The sequence below is a fragment of the Salarias fasciatus genome, chromosome 10 (genome assembly GCF_902148845.1).
Source record: "Salarias fasciatus chromosome 10, fSalaFa1.1, whole genome shotgun sequence".
In the NCBI taxonomy this organism is placed as follows: domain Eukaryota; kingdom Metazoa; phylum Chordata; class Actinopteri; order Blenniiformes; family Blenniidae; genus Salarias; species Salarias fasciatus.
Window position 1 is genome coordinate 11,287,383 of NC_043754.1, and position 20,633 is coordinate 11,308,015.

At 43.4% G+C, this 20,633-nt stretch overlaps 1 protein-coding gene across 2 annotated transcripts in view; it reads right to left on the reverse strand.

Moving 5' to 3' along the window:
- The window catches only part of LOC115395996 (ephrin type-B receptor 4a), a 42,269-nt gene that overhangs the window by 19,296 nt on the left and 2,340 nt on the right, over positions 1-20,633 (reverse strand). Inside the window, exon 1 of one of the 2 annotated variants that reach the window (XM_030101724.1) lies at positions 14,393-14,400. The exons of the other annotated variant lie outside the window; for it this stretch is intronic. The gene's annotated coding sequence lies outside the window, so the exon portion shown is untranslated. Of the gene's footprint in view, positions 1-14,392; positions 14,401-20,633 lie in introns of those variants that run through there. 2 annotated transcript variants of the gene reach the window in all.

Consider the following 20,633-nt stretch of genomic DNA (forward strand, 5'->3'; position numbering starts at 1 on the left):
AAATGAATTGAAAATCACTCCCTGACAAGTATCAGCGATGGCTTATGCTGGGATTAGGGGGAGAAGATGGAGTTTCACCAGTCAATTACATCCACGGGAACATTCCCACTCGCCCCCAGAACTCGTCTCTCGTCTCATGTTTGTTTTGGTCCCCGGTGGTCCCGGCGACACGCCGCGCCTGCGCTCGCACTAAAACCTGCCGAAAGGGCTCTGCTTCGGTCCGGAGACAGCGGGGACAAGTAGTTAGAGCAGCACGATCGACCAGACTTACTCAGAAACAGAAGCAGACTCACACATACACCAAGATTTAGGCCCTTCTGGTCACAATCTGTGATTACAATAGAATTGATTTTTTGTAATCTTTTGAGGGGCCGGCTGCCAGCTCGCAAACAACCTGCGCCGCTCTGCTATGATTCAGTATCCCAATAAAATCCGAGCCCTGAACTGCATGTAACTTGAAGCGCAGTTTGATTTGGGCGGCGGCGCGGCGTTTCATGCGAGGACATCTTTTCTCCCGCTCGCTGTCTTCACAGGCCGAGATTCGTATTTACACCGACGTGATGAGGTTTTCTCTCGCACTTTTAGAGCCCTACCTGTTCCCAGCAGAAGCTCATCTCACGGGTCAGGCAGTTTGGTTTTTTAACCAATAAACAAGATTTATTGTGGCCACAATCGAGGAGTGCGCATGCATGGAAATAGATGCTGGAGGCGATGGGAGGGCCTCAGCGCGAGTTTATCACGGGGGGTTATTAAGGTGCACTGTTGAATTATCCCACCAATATAAGGTTCAACGGTTAAGCCAGCATCTTATGACCCCATAATGCACAATCTGGGGAAAGAGAATACAACATCTGCCTCAGCATTGGAAAAAAAAAAGTGGATTTCACTAATTAATGCAGCGCCAGTCTTAATTTTTGCCAAACTGGCAAAAAGCAGGCGACACGGTGGATCAAAACCTTGATGTGGGCGGGAGGACGGGGGACACTGCCAGGCGAGACGAGACAAAACCGTGCAGCAAGTTAATTCAAGCAGTCATTTTCTCCATCACTCTGATTGATTCAGCAATGTCTGTGATAAAGAATAAATTGTTGCCTCAGATGGTGCTGTTTTTTTTGTTTTTTTTTTTTTAATCAAATTGAAATTCTAATAACACAAATGCGTGTGTTGCCGCCTGCTCCTGTAACTTTAAGTGACAGACTCCACAGAACAGCTGATTCCTGCATTCATAAAATTAATGATGCTTCTCTGTAAGCGCTGGCTGGAGCCACGGTGTTGCTTTTCTCAACCATTAAGGATGTGTTGTTTCCACCTCCCACCTAATCCAACATGTTGCTTTGTTTCTCTAAACATCTGCTCGGAATACATCTGTTTCCAGATCAAGTATCACATAATCAACACAGAGATGGGCAACTCTGAAGACTGTGCAGGCCACAGAAATGAACGAGGCCTTTCACCCCGAGGACGATTGAAATTATGCCTATGGAATAAAATCAAAAAGAGCATGCAGCATATTTTTAAATGAACTGAATCAACAATGCACACAAGTGATATCTTTCCCACTTCAAACCGTGTTTAGTAATACAGTAATTGACCTTTCTCCACTGACCACCTGTGAAACCAATCATTTATTGACTTTGGCTCAGAGCCCACCGAGAGCCAGGACACAACTTCCATGATTGTGTCTGTTTACACAAATCTGGACGAGCTTAGTTGTTTAGGGTGGGTTTTTCAAGGATATGAGAAACAACACGGCGGTATACACGCGGTTGCAGGGGCCCCTGCTCGTCTGAGTTGCTGTAAATATTTGTAAATGTGCAAGTGTATTTCAGCCTGTTATTAAGGCTCAACAACCCGTAGGAGAAAGATTGCTCACTGTAGATAAAGATATATAGACATGTAAACCCCATGAAATGAAAGATCCTCCAGTTTTTAATCTTGTGGCTGCAGGCTAATTGTTCAGTCATCTTTTGATCTCTGTTAAAGAAGCAAAAGATTTATATTGGAGTATCTTCAAATCAGACTCACGTCTTTTCTCTTCCTGGTGTCAGATCTGTGATGACTCATCCTGCACTGGAGGGTGTTTCCCAATTCTGCATCCAAAATAATTCCGTATGCAGCTTCACGGGTGGATTCTCTGCATCTGCAGCTTCGGAGAACATCTCAACGTGGCGCTGCTGTGTCACAATTACACAGTGCGATTGGCTTCTGAAAGTGTCAATCACATCCGGGTCACGTCTATTTTACTTTAGCCTGTTTTTCTTTTTTACAGGAAACATCCAGAATTTAAAATCACTTCAGTCTTTAAAGTAACTGAGCAGGCGTGGAGAACCCGGCTCTGCCTGCATCGACAGTCGGAGTGACAAAACGCTGTAAACAGAGTGAAAGAGGCCCGAGGAGCGCCTGAATCGAACCCTCATAAAGCAGCCCGCAGTAACGGGCGGCACCATTCCTGCTGGCGGCAGATGTCCGTTTACCGTCCGGCTAAGTGGCCCTCCGGACTGACAGAGGACCACACAGCGCGCCATGAGGGACTGTTGTGTTTGTGTCTTCCTGTTGGGCCCGGCGGTGCCTCCTTCCCCGGAGCCATCGGGGCTGAGAGCTCCCTCGGGATGCCGTCTCCTCACCGTGGGGCGAAGCAGACTAATATGTTCGCCGGGGGGGTATTTACACCAGCCGTTTTTCTGATGGCTGCACTGATTAGCAGTTTTCTTCTGATTTTCTTGTCCTTTAGCTGATTTCTTTGAATCCTTTCCAGGATGCATTCAGCTGGGGTCGACTCCGGTGCCTCGTGACCCGGAAACGTCCAGAGCGGCACAGCGGGCGGACAGATGGGCGTGTTTTCTGAAATAATGTTTTCTTTAATAGACTGTAAGTTCTGACGTGTGGAAAACAAACTTTCTCATACAGAGCTATGAATTCTACAAGTTTGATTTTAAAGTGATGATGTCCTTCGATCATGTCTTCCCTTTCGTTGATGACTTCACAGTGGACTCATTGATATACATGAAAATGCTAATTTTTAACCTTATGGTGTTATTGATGGGGATTCACACACACACACAAGAAAACCTTCAAAGACTTTTCAAAGACTCCAAAGAAGAGTTACAACAATGAAGGTCAACTATACACAATGAATAGAATGCTTAGAATGAATAAAAAGACCAGAAACACATATCAGTGACTTTTTTTCTTTAAAGTTGACCAGATTTCTGTAAAAAAGTTATTCAATCCTGATTAAATATCGTATATGCTACAAACTATAACTATTCTTCAATGTTCTTTTACAAAGCAGGGCACAGTTTTAATTTTATAGATCTAATCGGTGACATTATTCATTTGGAAGAAATGCAGTGATCAAATAAAGTCGCTTTGCCAGTTAGTATCAGCGGTAAATAGCCGGTTCTCATCGAAAAGCAATTTCTTTGAAATGTGCACCACAGAGAAAATAGTGTGGAAGAATGAAACCAGAAAAATGAGCAAAAAAAAAAAAAAAAAAAAAATACACCAAACATGCTTCCAGCGAGCCAAATGTGTGAATCTCGTACTTTATTCAGCAACGCCGGGATAATACCTGCAGCTCAGAGATGCCTGTGCTGAGCATTCATTAAAAAAAAAAAAAGATAGATTAATCAATAAAAATAATCATTATGAGCAAGGCCTAAAGTAAAGAGAAATTCTTACATCTAATATATTTTTTCAACCCACCTTCCACAGATTGATGAGTACCACTGTCATGCTGATAAATGGCGCTGCCAAAATCATGAGAATTTATCTTTTCAGTGTAATCCCAGCATCACTTTCTCGGTTACTTTCATTTCCTGGCAAATCCCAATGAATATATAGAGTTGCCTAAGGAAGACTGTATACATGATGAAAGGATGTTTAGGGAAAACCTTTTTACACAGAGCATTATGAAGACGTGCGAGCTGTCAGAAAAGTCCTTATGCCCTCCGAATGCATTTTGCACAACACGGCCAAATACAGACACTTGTAGTAGTTTACAAAAATAACTGCAACGCCTACACTTACTAATCTCCCTGATCCGGTGTGAAGTGAGCGGCAATCACATTTCCCACTTACAAACCCAAAGCCCGATGAAACGTGTATAAAAGGTACGGGAGAGAAATGAGGAGATGAGGGGAAAGAGTCTGAATCGTGCTTCCAGCAGAGAGAAATGTTGCAGCTGCAAGCCGGTGGGATCGCTCAACACTGATAGATGCTCAACTGCTGGTTTAAGATCAGATACAGATAATGAGGTTTGTGCGGGGTGTTTTTAGGCCTCCCCTCGCTGAAGTCAACCCCTGAATGTGAAGAGGCACTTTTGGTATTCTGTGTGTAAAATCTGTGTGTTCCTCTCGCTTTGCCTGAAGACGGCGATTACGGTCTGCTTTATCACTTTATTTGCCGTTCTAATGAACTATGCCGCATCCCAAAAAAAAACACTGGTAACTATCAACAGGATGAATTAACGAGGCAACCTCAAAGCGGACCACAAGTCTGAGTGTCTACAGGAAAATAAGGACGACACAGTGCAGACTGTTTTGATTCCCGATGTTGAATAAACACGTGTCGCCGTCTCCTCCTGGAAAACACATGCAAAATTGCTAAATTGTGTCATCTATAAATACCCCTTGTTTTTTTTCCTTAATGATTTCAATGATCACTCAATCATGCCCGCCACTGCTCACATTTTCGCTCCTAATTTAATGCGTTTCCTTCTTGAGAAACGCGCGCACAAACGCAGGATCCGTCCCCTCCTCAGCCCGGCTCTCGCCGCCAGCCAGCCGAGTCACTTAAATCTCACCCGCCGCACTCCACTTCTGTGTCATTTTCTCGTCCTCAATCAGCTGCGTGACCTGGCTCACGCACTATGCACATAAAAGCAATAACATGGAATCACTTATCGTCGGGGCTGCATATGCAGCGGGCCTGCCGCCGCCGCCGCCGCATCACATGCAGGGGTAAATGGTACATGTGACTCCTCTCTCTATATTACCCCCATCTCTCATTTTCATCCCTCTGTAGAAAAAAAAAAAAAAGAAAAAGAAAAACTCCCTTTTGAAGGAGCACAAACACGCCTGCTTTTAAACCTCTCCCGCTTCAAAATCGCAACAGCTTACAGCAACAATCTCGGGCGATAAAGTGGAAGAAAGGAAAGCCTGTGGAGGGCAGAGGGAAAGAAGAGCGAGGTGGATGAGGAGGATAATTGGGTGACAGAGTTCAGGTTGGTGCCTTTCCCCCGCATTTAGTCCATCTCCAGTTCACTCCTGCAAAATTAAAAAAAAAAAAAAAAAAAAAAAAAAAAAAAAAAAGAACCTACTTTCATAAGACCGAGGCTCGGCTCACCTCCACCTTTAAAATGCACACCTGCCCCGGTGTTCACGTGAAGGTTTTTATTTATTTTTAAGGGGATGGGAGAAACATCCAGCCCCAGGCATAGTAATCCCTGTTTATCGCTGCTCTATCATTAAGGTTTATGAGACAGGATGCGTGAGCGTGAGTGTTTCTATGAGATGGTGAGTGCTCCTATTATGTACTTGCACGGCCTTGCCTTTCGCTCAAGTAGATACAGTCTCGAGCCCCTGCTAGAGGAAGCCGGCTTTTCCCCTACATTCTTTCGGCGGCGGCGGCCACCCACCGCCGGAAAATTGCCCGGAGTGCTAGAAAAATGTACGAACAATGAAAATTCGTCATCTGGCTGTATTTAACACCCAAAACAAACAATTGTACAGTAATTACAGGACAACTGTCGATGCCAGGAGACACCAGAGAAGTCTAAACTGATACCAGTCACATGACCGGGGTCGAGCCGTGCAACTGCAATTATGAAGAAATAGGAGCGACTGAGGGCTGATTTGAGGGATTACTATGGTAAAGTCTGTATTTTAATCACCACCCATGCAGGAAAACCGCTGAGAAATTGTATTAAGGTGGAGGCATCGAGTTTTCTATGGGAAAGTAAAAAAACAATGGAGGGTGTTCTGCGAGCTTTTCTTTTGAAATGTAAAACCAGACCCTGTATTTTTCGACAAATACTGAAAGAGAACCTTCATTTGCTATACCGCTGTCTCCAAGTTTTGAACAAGTGACCTCGAATTGGAGAGCAGATGAAGTGAATCCCACTATTCACCACTCTTGACTTGCGTGCTAATTTTCCTCCCTGCGTGCCCTTTCCCTCCCTTATTTTCCACTTTCTCCGTGGCTCTGGAGTGTGATAGGGAAATTATAGGCCTATGAACATTTGCCCTGCTTCGGCTACAATTAGACCTCATTTTAATTAAAGAAACAGAGTGCCAATTACCCTCACACACCTGGAGGAATGGAGGCACGGGGGGGAAGAGCGGGGATAATGAAAAAGAGGACAGTAAGATGGGGACGTGGTCTCGGAAGGTTTGGGATCTACAGATGGCAGATGTCTGAAAACTATATGGGCTTATCAGAGCATTTTCCAATATTACAGCTCCATCCACGGCGCTGCTGGCTCTCAATATCAAGCCCGGCTGGCTCACACAAAGCCAGGCTGCTGCTAACCACACTGTATTCCTTCTCTCTCCCTGCACTCCAGCGTGCAATATAATGTTTATATATCATTCACTTATCATAATTGCATCCTAATTACTTCAAAATGAACACACACTAAACACAAACTCAAATACAAACCTTATTTTTTTTTCTGTCCATCAGCATAAGAAACAGAAATAGAATAATTAATAAAGCGCTGAGTGGAAGAATCCCATCTGCTTGGATAACATTTGTTTGGTGGTTTGGGACTATAAGCTGCTGCCGTCTGTGCTTCATAATAAGACTTTTTTAGTAGTAGTGAAGTCGTTTTATTTAAATAGGAGGGCGACAGTCCCATCGAACACCAGAGGATCCTGCTATCATGTGTGTATCCACCTGAAATCAGATGTGTGTACACTCCTCAGCCTTGGGCGGTCTGATACTTCCACATTCACTCACCTTTTTTTTTTTGGGGGGGGGGAATAAAAATATTTAAATATTCTACCATTGTGGGAGATTCTGCTTGCTTTCTTGCCAAGATTTATGTTGGGGGGCTCCACTTTCTTGGAACCACTTCAGACGTGCTGTCCAATGTAGTGCGATATCAGATGCGTTTAATGCTGTTCTGAATGTCCGTGCTGGAGGAAAAGCTGGTGTTTACGAGGAGGATGGACGGAGGGACAGACGGGACATCGTTTGAATTGAGGACAATGGTGCACATTTTCAGACAATCCCTCCAGGGACAGATAATGTTGGGTAAATTAAGGGTGATACACAGTTGAGATCTTAAAACTCTCATATGGCATGCACAGTTTCAGGTCAATTAAATTTTGTTTTGGCATGGATTACAATCAAAACAACCCTGGTATGCGATTCTTTCTATATAAGATTCAAAGCGCCTCACATTTTCAAATAAATAACAAAGGAGGGGTTAGAGGACGACTACACAGAGCTCCTCTCTCACATTCACCGAGTCAACTAAACAGTGAAGCTAAAAATGGGTGCAGCTCCACTTTTTTCTCCATCTGAAAAAAAAACAAAAAAAAAAACTATTGTTTTGCATGGAAACGAAAGAACGTCAACTGTAATCAACTCGTGTTTGGAACACGAGTGTGTTTCATCACCTGCCAATTGAATGACGTGTAATTAAAAAGGATCCAGTTACACCTGATGAGTGACGGAGATACCTCGCCGCAAAGACGTGAACTGTGCGCGTTTCTAAAGCTCTGCGGCCATCCGACACCGAGGCTCAGGCGAAACATTAATCCAGCTTTAGATGAGAATATTGATGCTGCTGTCACGTCTGTATGGTTAGTTAAGCTAAGGAGGAAGAACTGACTCCGTGAGTATTAACTCCAGGTATTACTGAGCGCATGTGACGGGAACACTGTTGGATAGCTTCTCGGCCAAAGTCTGCACAAAGACAAAAAAAAAAAAACCATAACAAGGAAGAGTGATTTCCCAGCAAGCTGTTTGGAGCTCAGTGTTGTGCAGCTCAAGCAGGTTGGTGTGTGCGTGTGAACATAAATGTTTGGAAAATTGTGCATTGAAAGTGTGTGTGTGTGTGTGTGTGTGTGTGTGTGACTCGTGTTTGTGTGTCTTTGACGAGAGTTGTGTCTAGAGAGATTAGACATCAGCTTCCTGTAGTTCCCGTCCCTTTCCTGTCTCCTGGTCTGGTGGGGGTCGCCCGCCAACACACACACACACACACACACACACACACACACGCGTATGCACACGGTTTTAAACCGAACAACAATTGTAATTTAAGTCCTGAAACCACATCTTATGAAAACCTAAAACATTGTGGGGCCCTGCAGTTTGCTGCCATATAGGGCAGAACCAGCGGGCCCCACAAGTCTGTAGCCTCAGTTTTCAGTCCCAACAAAAGGGATCCGAGTATGAACACAGCAGACACACAAAGCTGAGCAGGACATAAGGATGTAGCTTCTGCCGCAAAACAAAACTCTCCTGTGGCCCATTTGGACGACCTCTGCTGCTGTGCGTACGAGTCGCGGAGTAATAAACTAAAAACTGTAAATCCTGAGACGTAGAAAAGGTGTTAATGCTTGACACTTTTTTTTTTTTTTTCCTTCTTGTCTGCTGGGATACATATCAATAATAAGCGTCGTGGTTGGTTTCTGTCCCAGGACAAGATGTGACCCAGTTTAGAAGCTTTGAGCTGGACACAAACCAAAGATGCTACCAGCGAGGATCAACAGAGCCGCGAATCAAACAGACTGCGGATGAAGACCAGGTTTCTGATACCTGACCTCCGAGTGTCTTGGCTGAGGTTTACACGGTCATCACAGACTCACTCGCCAAAGACATTATGTTAATCATTTCCAGGTGAAGATGTGTTTTCCCCCACGGCGCTCACGCTGGGGAGCACGCATGACGGATTAGATGACTCCTTTTCCTCGGCGAACAATAAATCCAATGCATCAATGAGATTGTGCGATTCGTAGTTGTTATTCGGGTGAACATATGTTCTGATCCCCGGGCAAATTACTGTTTTAATCTTTTAATTTGTGTTAAATGTTAAATGTGAATACATCACAACACACGCGAGGATTTAACGAAAGCTTCGCTCCGCTGCTGGAACGCAAAAGAAATGTTGATTATAAAAAGCCGACGCTTCTCGAGGTGCAACTGTGTTGCACTCCTCTTCCCTTTTAATTAACCGTGGTCAAGTGGAGGGATAAAAAAAAAAAAAAACTGCTGCATTATTCAAGTCGCACTAGTTCAAAGCGAATATTTACTTCTAATCACGGAGGTAAAAGAGGTTCTGACCCTCACATAGGAGGAGAGGTGGAGGTTAAGAGGACATGAGACATGGAATTGGTTCTGCGCCTTTTCATAACGTCGTCTACGAGTAATGAGTTCTGACCTGTAGTGTCGACTCCCAAACAGCACTTGTACATCTTTGACTCAACTCGCCTTTTCCCCCCCCTCAGACACACTGAGAGCTCATCCTAAAACTGAAGCCTGGAAGTTAAACTAGGAGAGAAAGTACTGAGAGAGGGCATACACTCTTTTACAGTATGCTGTTTTATTGGTGAGGTACAACATAAAAGCAAATATCAAGACCAACCAGAGTGGATTTTTCAAAATATAGATAAAATAGATTTATTGTAGTTTGTCCAGACTATTGGTGAAGCTTTAATAACAGTGACTGTGAATTATTTTATCCCTTCCTGATATGAAAATCCATTAGAAGACATCATTAATAAGTGCTGGTGAAGGCTTCATTTTAAAGAAACCAGCTAATATCTGCAAAATGGAAGCAGAAGCAGTGAACTTCGACTTTTATTTTGCCATAAACAAGTTAAAAGGGAAGAATGTGCCACTGCGTGGTTTAACCGGTAATGACTGAGAATTCGTTTGCCCTAACAGAGAGCATGATTGGTTAAATTGACTTCCTTTGCGGCTGCTTTCGAATATTGATCTGCCGCTGAAGGAAGTCGCCTCCTGCTTCTTCCAATTATGGGCACCACTTTCTCGAGCCATCTTCAAAAATAACCCAACTCAGAAAGACTGAAACTCTTCTCGAGAACACAGTTGCAGGCTCCACCAACTCCCCGGTGGCTTCCTGACAGAGTCCTATAAGAAGAAGAGCGAATCACAAAAGAAAACTTGAAAAAGGCCTTTCCTCTTATTCAAATTATTATTATCTATTTGGAGGGGATGCAGCACTTGTCAAAGCCCTGCTTTTCCACAAATAAAGATGATTTCTCAGGGTAAGAAGAGGCGCCACTTTAAATGAAATCTACATTACAGAGGTGACAAGACAGAGCAGTGTGATCTATTGGTTTTTGAGGCAGACCATTAGTTTTATCGTTCTCGATTTATTGAGACTATACAGATTTTTTTTTTTATTTAAATTTATTACGTATCATTCGATTTTCTGAAGACAATCTTTCATGGATGAAAAACGTTGGTAATCATCCAACTCCAAAACTACATGAGCTAATCATGTAAAATGAAGAATTTATGACATTGTTTAACAAACACAGAGAATGGAGAGAAAAGCCCGATCTCCACATTGAGGTAAATCAAAAACTAACCACTTTTGCACGACCCACCAAGTCAGGCGTATCACAACTACCACTGCTGTTGCCACAGATCGCAGAAGTATTAATAAATTAAAAAATGGTCTTATAATTTCTGATATCACACATGAGGATGTGCAGCAATTTCCAGAATCCCTGAACAGCTGTGGAAATCATCATCTGTTTTTTTGACTCTGATGAGCCAGGCGTGCTCATGCTTGGAGCGTGCGTCATGCTGAATTCGTGCTGCGACGAACTGGGATAGTTACCAGTTGGAAAGCTCGTATTTCCCAGTTTACAGAGGTTACACGACCACAACAAACAAGCAACATGGCCGCCACTGGCAGTGTTGCTTTAAGGTAAAATTAAGCTGAGAAGGTACAACTTAATGAGAATTTCCCTTTATTCACATTTGCTGGTCATTTACTTTGTTTTCTGATGTTAAACTATCAAACTACTCCTTATTCAACTTTACTCCAATGAAGTGATGACAGCGTTTCTAATAGTTTATGCCGAGCACAAACAAAAATAAGATCAAAATCAATTGCTTTTGCACACAGACAATACATTTCTCAACTTTAACCAAAGCCACTGCCATGCTGAGTGACTGCAGTCAGACTCCCTTTTGGGAGCACTCCCAACCTCCCGCAGTACCACTGGGAAATTCCCAGTTACACCACATTCAGCTGTATCCATTGTACTCCAGTGAGCATGAAAGTAAATCCCTAAATATTGATATCATCCAAACTTCACAGTATTCACTGTATCACCAGATTCACACACATCCTTATTAGGTGGGAAAGAATTCAAAGTTGTGTGAATGAGTGCAGCCTCAGCTGTTGGAGCCTCTGAATGAAAGGTTTATTCATTTTCCAATATCATTTTCCTGAATAGGCGACAAAACATGCAACCATGACGAAACAAAGACGGGTTTCTTTTTCAAAGCACATCAGCACAACTTTTAATTTTTGGACTAGAGCTGTAACCTTCTTCAAAGAGAAGAATGTGTATTTTGAAAAACCTTGATGCTACACTATTCAAAGCCAGGTCCTTTAGAAATGAGCTGCATGGTGCATTATAGTTATTTGGTCTGTTAAATAAAACATTTTTTTTTTTTTTATTATAGTCTTCGCAGATATAGCTGCAGTAAAAGGATTTACTTAGTTAGGTGCCGTCAAAGGCTGTGGTTTATAAGACCAAAGTTAAAAAAAAGATCAGCGAAACAAAAAGTAACCCACTTAGAGACAAGGTCTGCATTGAGAAATGTTTATTGATTCGTCATTTGGGCGACGTGCTAGCCGACATCCGCCAGAGCATTTCTGCCCCCTTTGATTAGAACTGGGAAAAAAAGTAATATTTTCATGTCCGATGGCAAGCTGACAAATGTCACACATTTTCAGATCGTTACATAACCGAAAAATTATAGGATAATTTATCATCGAGACATCACACGCTCTAACAAGATACAAATCTGTCAGTGCATCTGTGTTTTTAGGGGGTTGATTTTTTTTTTTTTTTTTTTGGGACTGCAGTGCCAAAATCCTTATGAACCAACATCAAGTCTGACAACTGTATACAGACACTTCACTGCCCAGATACCTGGGGGCGATCACGCACCATCACACGCCGGACAAATCTGCTCTCTGAGAAGCAGCAAGCCGCAAAGCTGGGCAATCTTCTTTATAGAAGGCTCGAAGGCAGCCGAGAGTCTGCAAATCTGGAGAGCTGACAAAAGCACTATGAGAAAGTGCAGGTTATGTTCTTGTTTTCAAACACTTCAATCACTGAAGAGGGTATTCATCCTCTTGTCTTCTGCTGTCAGGGAGGCCGGGGCCGGGGTCAGTCATGCTGGCACCCCCGCGGGGTCGACACTTTGGAGTCATGCGGCGCTGAAATCTGGGATGATCTCCCTAACCAGCAGGAATCTGTGCCACCCCCGTGTTGGCTGTGTCTTCCAATAATTAGACCAGATAGTTTGCTAGTTAGATGACTATAGATTAATTATGTGCATGCTTGTGTTTTGTCTCCTTTCATCAAGACTACAAACGAGTGGGAACTCTTTCATTTGCTGAGCTGGGATGATATGCCACAGAGTTCCAGCGACAGAAATGTATTTGTTAAAGCGGAAAAACAAGGAAAAACAACCCTCTATAAAATAATATATAATAGGCGACCTATATTGTTTTAATTCTGGCTTGACGCAAAAACCTGCACAGCTCCATCTACTGCTGTGATGCATCTGACAAACTCTCCACGAGCCCCCAAAATGTCGACGGCTGTACTTTAAACAGAGTTTTTATCAAAGCTTTTGACTAAAGCAGAATCTACAATTCATTTTGGGGAGAAAAAAGTTGCACGCCGTGCACACACACACGCGCAAGAACACACACACACACACACACACACACACAGCTCTTCCAGTGACTAATCTGCAGTGGGAGGTGGACAGCTTGAAGCTAACAGTGCAGACTCCAGCTAAATAAACCATCTAAAGATTGACACATCTAAGTAAAGATAGAAGAGAAGAGACTCTGCGAGAATTTTCTCTTTCATTGCGACAAGTCACACATCTTCATATTCCGCCGCCGACACACACACACACACACACACACACACACACTGAGAACTAATTCCCTTCATCAGCCATGCATTGCTCCTACAAGTCGGCAATTGGGTGATTGTATGGCGCTGACCGATATATCTGGAATAAAGATAAACTCATCATCGGATGTGAAGCCATTTGCTCGAGTACAAAGAGAATCGTTTTGCCTTTTCCGCCAGCCATATTATGTTTCCAGCAGGGGGCCGATTCAGTAGTTTACAAACTGTTTGAATTTCAAAACCACACTTTTGTCCAATCTCAGAAAAAAAAAAAGACAATTTAATAGCAAAATGACTCCTCTCCACAGCAACCACATGAGAAAATGGTGAATATAAGGTGAGGGGGGGAAAAAAAAGTGAAGCAGCACTCCTTAGAAATAAGACACTGTGATACCAGGCTGCCAGCAGCAGGTGTTTTAATACTTCTTTAGGAGAACTGACCCACTCCATTTTGGAGCACGACTTGCTCTCAAAGCTCTTAGCTGTGTGAGAGCTGCAGGAGAGCAGCTAGCGTGCAGGAATGTCTCTGTTATGCCGTATATAGCGGCGCCCACTTGGTTCAGAGCAGGTATGTGAAGGCAGGCCCTGGGAGACGCGGCCGAGACGTGCGCACGCATACGAAGGTGGAAGCCACCGTGCACGTGCTCCGCGAGGCTGACGCCGAACCGGGCGAATTGCATTTCGACTTAAAAAACGGGTTATATCAAACACAAGATGTAGGTCAGCCCGTGACGCAGGGAGGAAAATATCCCAGGCTCAAATCGAATCCAGAGTGCTGATGGCAAACGCTTCGGGCAGGAATTTTTTTTTTTTTTTACATCGAGGTTGTTTTTTTCAATCAATTCTTGCACATCCCGCCTCAGACGTCTCCCGCCTCATGTCGAGTCTTCCCCCCTTCAAGATTTTATTCTATTTCTGAATGTAGAGACAAAAAAAAAAAAAAAAAAAACATCACAAGGCATAGCACAACAATGACATGCAGAAATCTCTCACAAAGGTTTTTCTTTCCGCCCCGACACGCCGTTCACTGTGCCTCAAATAACAGCCATGATTAGCTTACAAGATAAATGGGAGAGATGGACCTGAGATAAGTAGCTCCTTTTCTGTTGTTGTCTCCTAATTAAGGGGCCTTTTTAATCCCTTTATTGTAATCTCACATCCAGCCTGCTGCTTATATCGCACGCATCTGGCCTCAGGTGTGTGTGATTAAAGTATGCAAATAGGCGGTATATACGTACTTGGCTCATTATGCGCCACGCAGACGCGCACTTGCACCCTCCTCGCCCCCCCTCTGCACTCGCCCTCGCTATTCCGTCGACTCACGCCGGTCTCCCCATCTCTCCTTGACTCACTTCAAAGAGAACCCCCCCATTCCCTCTAAAAGTGCCATTCTCCTTGGTGCTTATGGCTGATAGGCTGCGGCCTCATTCCCTCTCCGCTGCAGCCTGTCCCCATTGTGTCCCACTCTAGGAGAGTAGCATGTGGGTGGAGGACAGACTGGCTCTCCGAGCGAACGCCTGACATGGATGTATGGGCTTGGAGGGGGTGCATCCTCTCTCCGGGCTAAACTATCATCCACCTGCAACTCCCAGCTGCCATACGCATCCTTCTCCGAGAGGGAAGCGCAGAGCGCGCGGGGGAGAAAGCGAGAGGGATGGACTGAGAGTACTTGTGGCACTCGGATGCCTGTTTAACTCTTGAGGAAGCTAATCATCGGATTGAGGTAGTGGGGATGATGGGCTACAGGCTTTCAGAGAGGGGGGAGGTTGCTTTAAATGCAAATCCCTTTCTTATAAAAATCGGTTCCATTTAAAAGGATTTCTGGGAAACGATCCACATTTCCACGGCAGGGGAGACAGTCAGCAAGAGAAAACAGCATAGCACCAGTCAAACATCAAGGAGACAGAGGACGTGGAAAGAGTAGCAAAAGAAAAGGGTACATGTCTGTGAAAGAAGGGATTGAGGCTCAAGTGAGGCCTCTCAGATAAAAACATCCTTTCTGGGTTTCAGACACTTAGCGAGGTTTAGTTTAGACTGAGAGGCATTATACTATTCATCATACTAGTTGTGCAGTGAGAGAATCGGGAGGTGAGAGAATAAACAGAAGCTATAAAAAGGAAATGTGTGTTTTGAGGGCCGTCCCCAGCCTCACCCCCCGCTGACAGCCAGTCTGATGTGAGCAGATGATACTGCAACGAGTCCTGAGCGTCCTGTTTAACGTCATATTAAGACGTTCGACCACCACAAGTCAATTTTATCTCGTGTCAATGAGTCAATTTATATCCAGAGCTTTTATTAGCCTCGATCTGCTAATTCCACCAGCCTACATCTGAGACAACAGTCTACCTTTAATGACTTTCCCATAGAGGTGTGTTGCTCAGCCAAAATGGGAAATGATTTTTTTCCCCCCCCCAACCGGTATAAAACTGATCAAATAAGCGAGCATCATGTTTAAAAAAAAGCAAATAAAATAACAACCAAGCTTAGAAATAATGGCTTGCTAAAACAACACCTTGAATGACAGTGTTGCTCTCTTTCTCCAAGAAAAACATGCAAAGAACTTCAGATATTTTATTTTTTTTTCCCATTTGTCAAAACGCCGATCCACACCCTGCCTGTTAACAAAGCCTGATGTTCTTGGGCGGCATTAGCTTGTGCGGTGCGTGAGCACGACTGCACAGCCAAACCTTGTGGGTTCTGGCTTGAAAGAAGCACCATGTGGAGCTCTTTGAAGGTACAGAGTGGAGAACGCTTCGACTGCAGGCTCACACCACAAAGGGCAGCGTATTACAGGAGAGTTTTGGTGGGATAAACTTTCTGAGCCCTCGATCTTGTGCCCGCGTATAACCAGGGTGCAAAGCTAGTGGAATGCGGCTAATTGACATTCACTACTCAGATGAACTTTACAAACTTCAGCCAGATAAAAAGTTGGTGGAAGACAACAAGCAACTCTGATAAACAATGAATAAATTACCAGTAAAGCGATCCAGAAGCTTTCAGAGGCTCAGAACTAGTAGTGGGTTGGTTATTTAGGATGCTAATGTTAGTGATTATCTCCAAAGCCCAGAAAACTATTACTTCTGAGATACTATCAGGAATGACAAGCAAATAAATCCAATATAAAAATCCCAGTAAAGAAATTACAAATCAATTCTAACATTCAAGATAAATTACAATGTTTGATTCTTAAATTAACCAGTTATTAACACTGGCTATACACTATTTAGTATCATGACATCAAGATTTTTTATTTAGAGTCATTGTGAGGAATATTGTTTATGCGCTGATGAAAAATGTCCCTGAAGATGTACAGAGAACCGTAAAAACTGTCTTGCTAATGTGACACCAAAACAGACGTGTAAAATGTGGTAACATCCCATTTCGTCTACTGTTTCTGACATACATTCCCATTTCGTCTACTGTGTATTTTTCCCACGTTTCACTACTGATCCACAGGTTTTGCTGTAATACCATGTTTTCACCTATTCCTACCCTTTTAAATACTAAAATTCGAGGGTTAGGGTTAGGTTCAGGGTTTAGGGTTAGGGTTACGGGAGTAAATAGCTGTTGTAGGAGTTTTCATAACAAATATCCCGTTTCTTAAATAACTTTCATAATTAATGTTATTTTGGTGGTCTAATGTTGAAGTAGAGAAAATTAGACGAAATGGGAATGTTTGCCAAAATGGGAGTAGACGAAATGGGAGTTTCGGTGTAGACGAAATGGGAGTAGACGAAATGGCCATAAACCTAAAATGTATGGAATTATAACGTCATCCTTATCATGGTGCAATTTTCAACCAACCAAAGAAAAATTTGACCCGTACTTCAATACAATTTGACACATCCCTCATGTTCGTGTTGCTCAGTGGGCTGTAGAACTGGTGAGAGCTGCATATGTACAGACGAAACGCCGGGCTGTGCTGACGTCTGAACCCAATCATTACCCATCAACGCCACTTCATGAAAGCCTTCATCCAGAGCAATGGTTTGTGGGAAAAATCTGGGCACTTACGCCAAGGACTTCTTACGTATTCAGTCTTATTTACATTAACATTTAAAATCACATGGTTTTGTTTAACTTGCTTATTTACGACTCCGACACCGAGTCACGCCTGCTTTGCTCCTGGCCCACCGGCTCGTGTCTGTTTGAGCTCATTGTTCCAAATGGAGGCCGCGTGCGAATCTTTTCAGGCGCCAAACAAAAAAGATGTCGGTGTCACCTCTTTTGTATGGCGTCGCTTTGGTTTGAAAGAGAAGTGATATGGAACTGCAGGCATGTAAAGTTTGCGAGGGACGGGATGACAATTCAGTCACTCTGCTTTCCTTTACCAGAATCTATGCTGTCAAAGTTTTTTTTTTTTTCTTTTTCAGGCCAACAAGAAGACGGGCTTTAAGCTAAACAAATTACACTGGCAGCTGCACTCTCCTGTTGAAAAGACGTGAGAAGAGACGACTTGTAAATAGACGGAAGCAGCAGCTGCTGTAATGTTCCATATTGCAGAAGACATCCCCCCATTGCCAGTGTCAAGAAAGATGGATTTACAATTATGAAGCGAATGCACTTAGCGAGAGCCTCCCAGTCGACGCTGTGACTGCAGCGTGGAGCATTTCCGCAGAACTTTTTGGGTCCCAGAACTGATCCGTGATGTGTAAGTAGAGCCTCATACACATAGCGCATGCAATTTTCAGAAGCGAGAGATGCCAACTGGCTTGCAGATAAAAATAAGAAAAAATAAACAGCGTGAGTGAATGTCAATAACTATGATTGTAAACCTGCTTGGATTAGACTGACTCTTTCAGATTTTTTTTTTATAGGGAAAAAAATATACTGCATCTTTCTTCATGTGTTATTTAAATAATCTTCTGTAAACATTGCACTAAACTTACATATAAAGACGTTTTTATACACATACTGCAATAACTTTTGTAATTTTTGCTTGTAATTTTGGCAGAGTGACATGCTGCAATTCAGCTATCAGGATCAGGACTGCATCATTGCAAATAGTTTGAAAACTGTTTTCTGCTTGCAACAACTAGGTAAAAATATGTAAAATAAACGGTTAAAATGCTCTTAAGTGAATGTGGCTACACATGATTTACAAGCAAATCTCTACCAAACAGCTAAGCAGGAAGTGAAGGGTTAAAGGGCGACACTGCGGGGCAGTGGTCAGCACTTTCACCAATCTCTGCTTCTTCCTGTGTGGAGTTTGCATGTTTATGTGAAGCCATGCAGCAGCCCAGCACTCCCACATTTACAATGACCATAAAAGCTGTTCTCTTCGCCATTGTTTTTTTTTTTTTTTTTTTACAACACGCCTACACTTTAGTTTGTTCGAGATAAGGTATCCATTTAAGTGCTTAATTATATCTGAGAATGGAAACGCACATCAGTTTGCATTTGCGGCTTCCTGATTATTTCATTAAACTGCGCTCTGAAGGAACGCATCAAGTGATATTGGAAATAGCTTCCTGCAAACCTGTTACACCTCAGACGATCACAGCGATGATTCATTTGCACTCCGCTCTCAAAGAAATGCCTCCGAGCCATGCATATTAGACAGAACAGATCACTTCTGACAACAGCGTGAGTATTGTTGAAGCTCTGGACCCGAACAGGTGGAAAAAGACTGCAGTGCCTGTGTCGCTGGCTGCTTCTTGCCAATGGTAGGAGAGAGAGAGAGAGAGAGAGAGAGGGGGAGAGAGAAAAACTGTATGTGCGAGGAATAAAGAGGGGCCAGGAGAAAAACAAAATGGGTACTTTACAGGTTGGGCCTGTGAGTGGGAGGATAAGGAACCATTATAGAGCACATTTATGAAGTCAAATATGTGTTAAAATCGCAGAGGGTCGACATTAATGGGAATTATTAATATTGGTTAAAAAGCTTCTGCCTTTTTTGGTTTAAGGCTTTCACTTATACTTTCCTGTATATGCACTTTTTATATGCAAGGCGAAGCAGAGAAAGAGTGTTTGTTTTCATATACCCGCGCGTGTGTGTGTGTGTGTGTGTGTTTGCGCGTGTGTGTCCTCATTACAAATTTCCACCCAAAAGCGTGTTATTAATTTCCAGCCAAAGTAATTATCTGATCAAGAGGTGTGTGTTTTAATCTTCACGGAGGCAGAATGACGAGATATTCATGCACTGAAACAAGCAAGTGGTGTGTGTAAGTGAGTCATTTATCCTTTAGTTGGAAAAGGAGGAGAGATTTGGCAGCTGCGAGCCTCATCTGCCCTCCCATCGGTTCATTACAGAATTCCCTACTAGGTGGAGAACAAGGGGGAGAATGATCCAGAGTGTGCTGGCAGAGGAGCGGGCCATTACCCGAGATGCGAAAACCAGACATCTTGTTCACACTTGGCAAGAGACAGATGTTCAGTAGTCGGTCGACAAGGCGCTATGACCCCCCAGCTCCTGTCTACATGGCTGCTCATTCTCCAAATCATGTCGGAGCCGCACCTGTTTGAATCTGGCCTCTTGTAAACATGGGAAAAAGGTGAAGAGGAGCCAAGTCAATGAAGACCGTTTGTGATTTTCTATGGGGGGGGGGGGGGGGGGGTGCCACCAGAAGCATCTATGAGGTATCAACTCCAACACACAAAACTGAGGGCAACTTTGAAGATGTGTCTCAGAGAAGCAGAACATTGTAAACATAAGTAAAAGGTCAAGTCTCAGCTGCAAAACCAGCGTCCTCAGCTGAAGAGAAAGCGCCAGCTCATCTAACGACCTGATCCCAGTAAACTCTGACCAAAACTAAATGTCTGGGAAAGTCCCAAAACTCGCTCTCAAAATACAAAGTCAACAAAGTCTTTCCCGCAAGAATTCGGCCTCTTGGTAGCCGCAGTCGTTAAACGTACGTACATGCAGTGAAGCTGATCTTAATAAACACGCTTGATAAAATGCACATAAGGCTACATCCATGTGTTTGTGCTGAACTGCAAGTGTCTGTGAGAACGAGAAGGGTTTTAGGTCTCAACCCAGACGCAGCTGACAGATTTGTGTTCCTGCCACAGAATATGTGAAGCCATGCATGTTCATTGTGTTCCTGTTTACAACTATTTCCAACTGGAATGAGTACACTTGGGGAAAAGTCGCAGTGTTGGGAGTTCTCATTGTTTTTTCGGTACACACCTACATCCTGGTGCTGTGCGAGCTCTTTCACCGGCTTTTTTGTTTAATCTTAATTTGGCGACGATCACATTTAAAACGATTCAAAACAATGCCAATACGACCACATGCACAAGCACAAAGCAGAAGAAAAGGACAAGAGCGAAGAAGGAGTAAATTTTCACAGGTGAACAGCAGCATGTAGCTGGCAGACGGGGTAAGGTGCTTTTAAAAAAACCTGTAGTTCAACAGTTCTTAAAGAAACCCAGTTGTGATCCTTTGATCCTCAGTAAACACAGGCCCATTATTTCCAAAGACCGTCTTCTATCAAAGGTTGTGCAGACTGAGTTGTTTTTTTTCTATCTCAGAGGAAC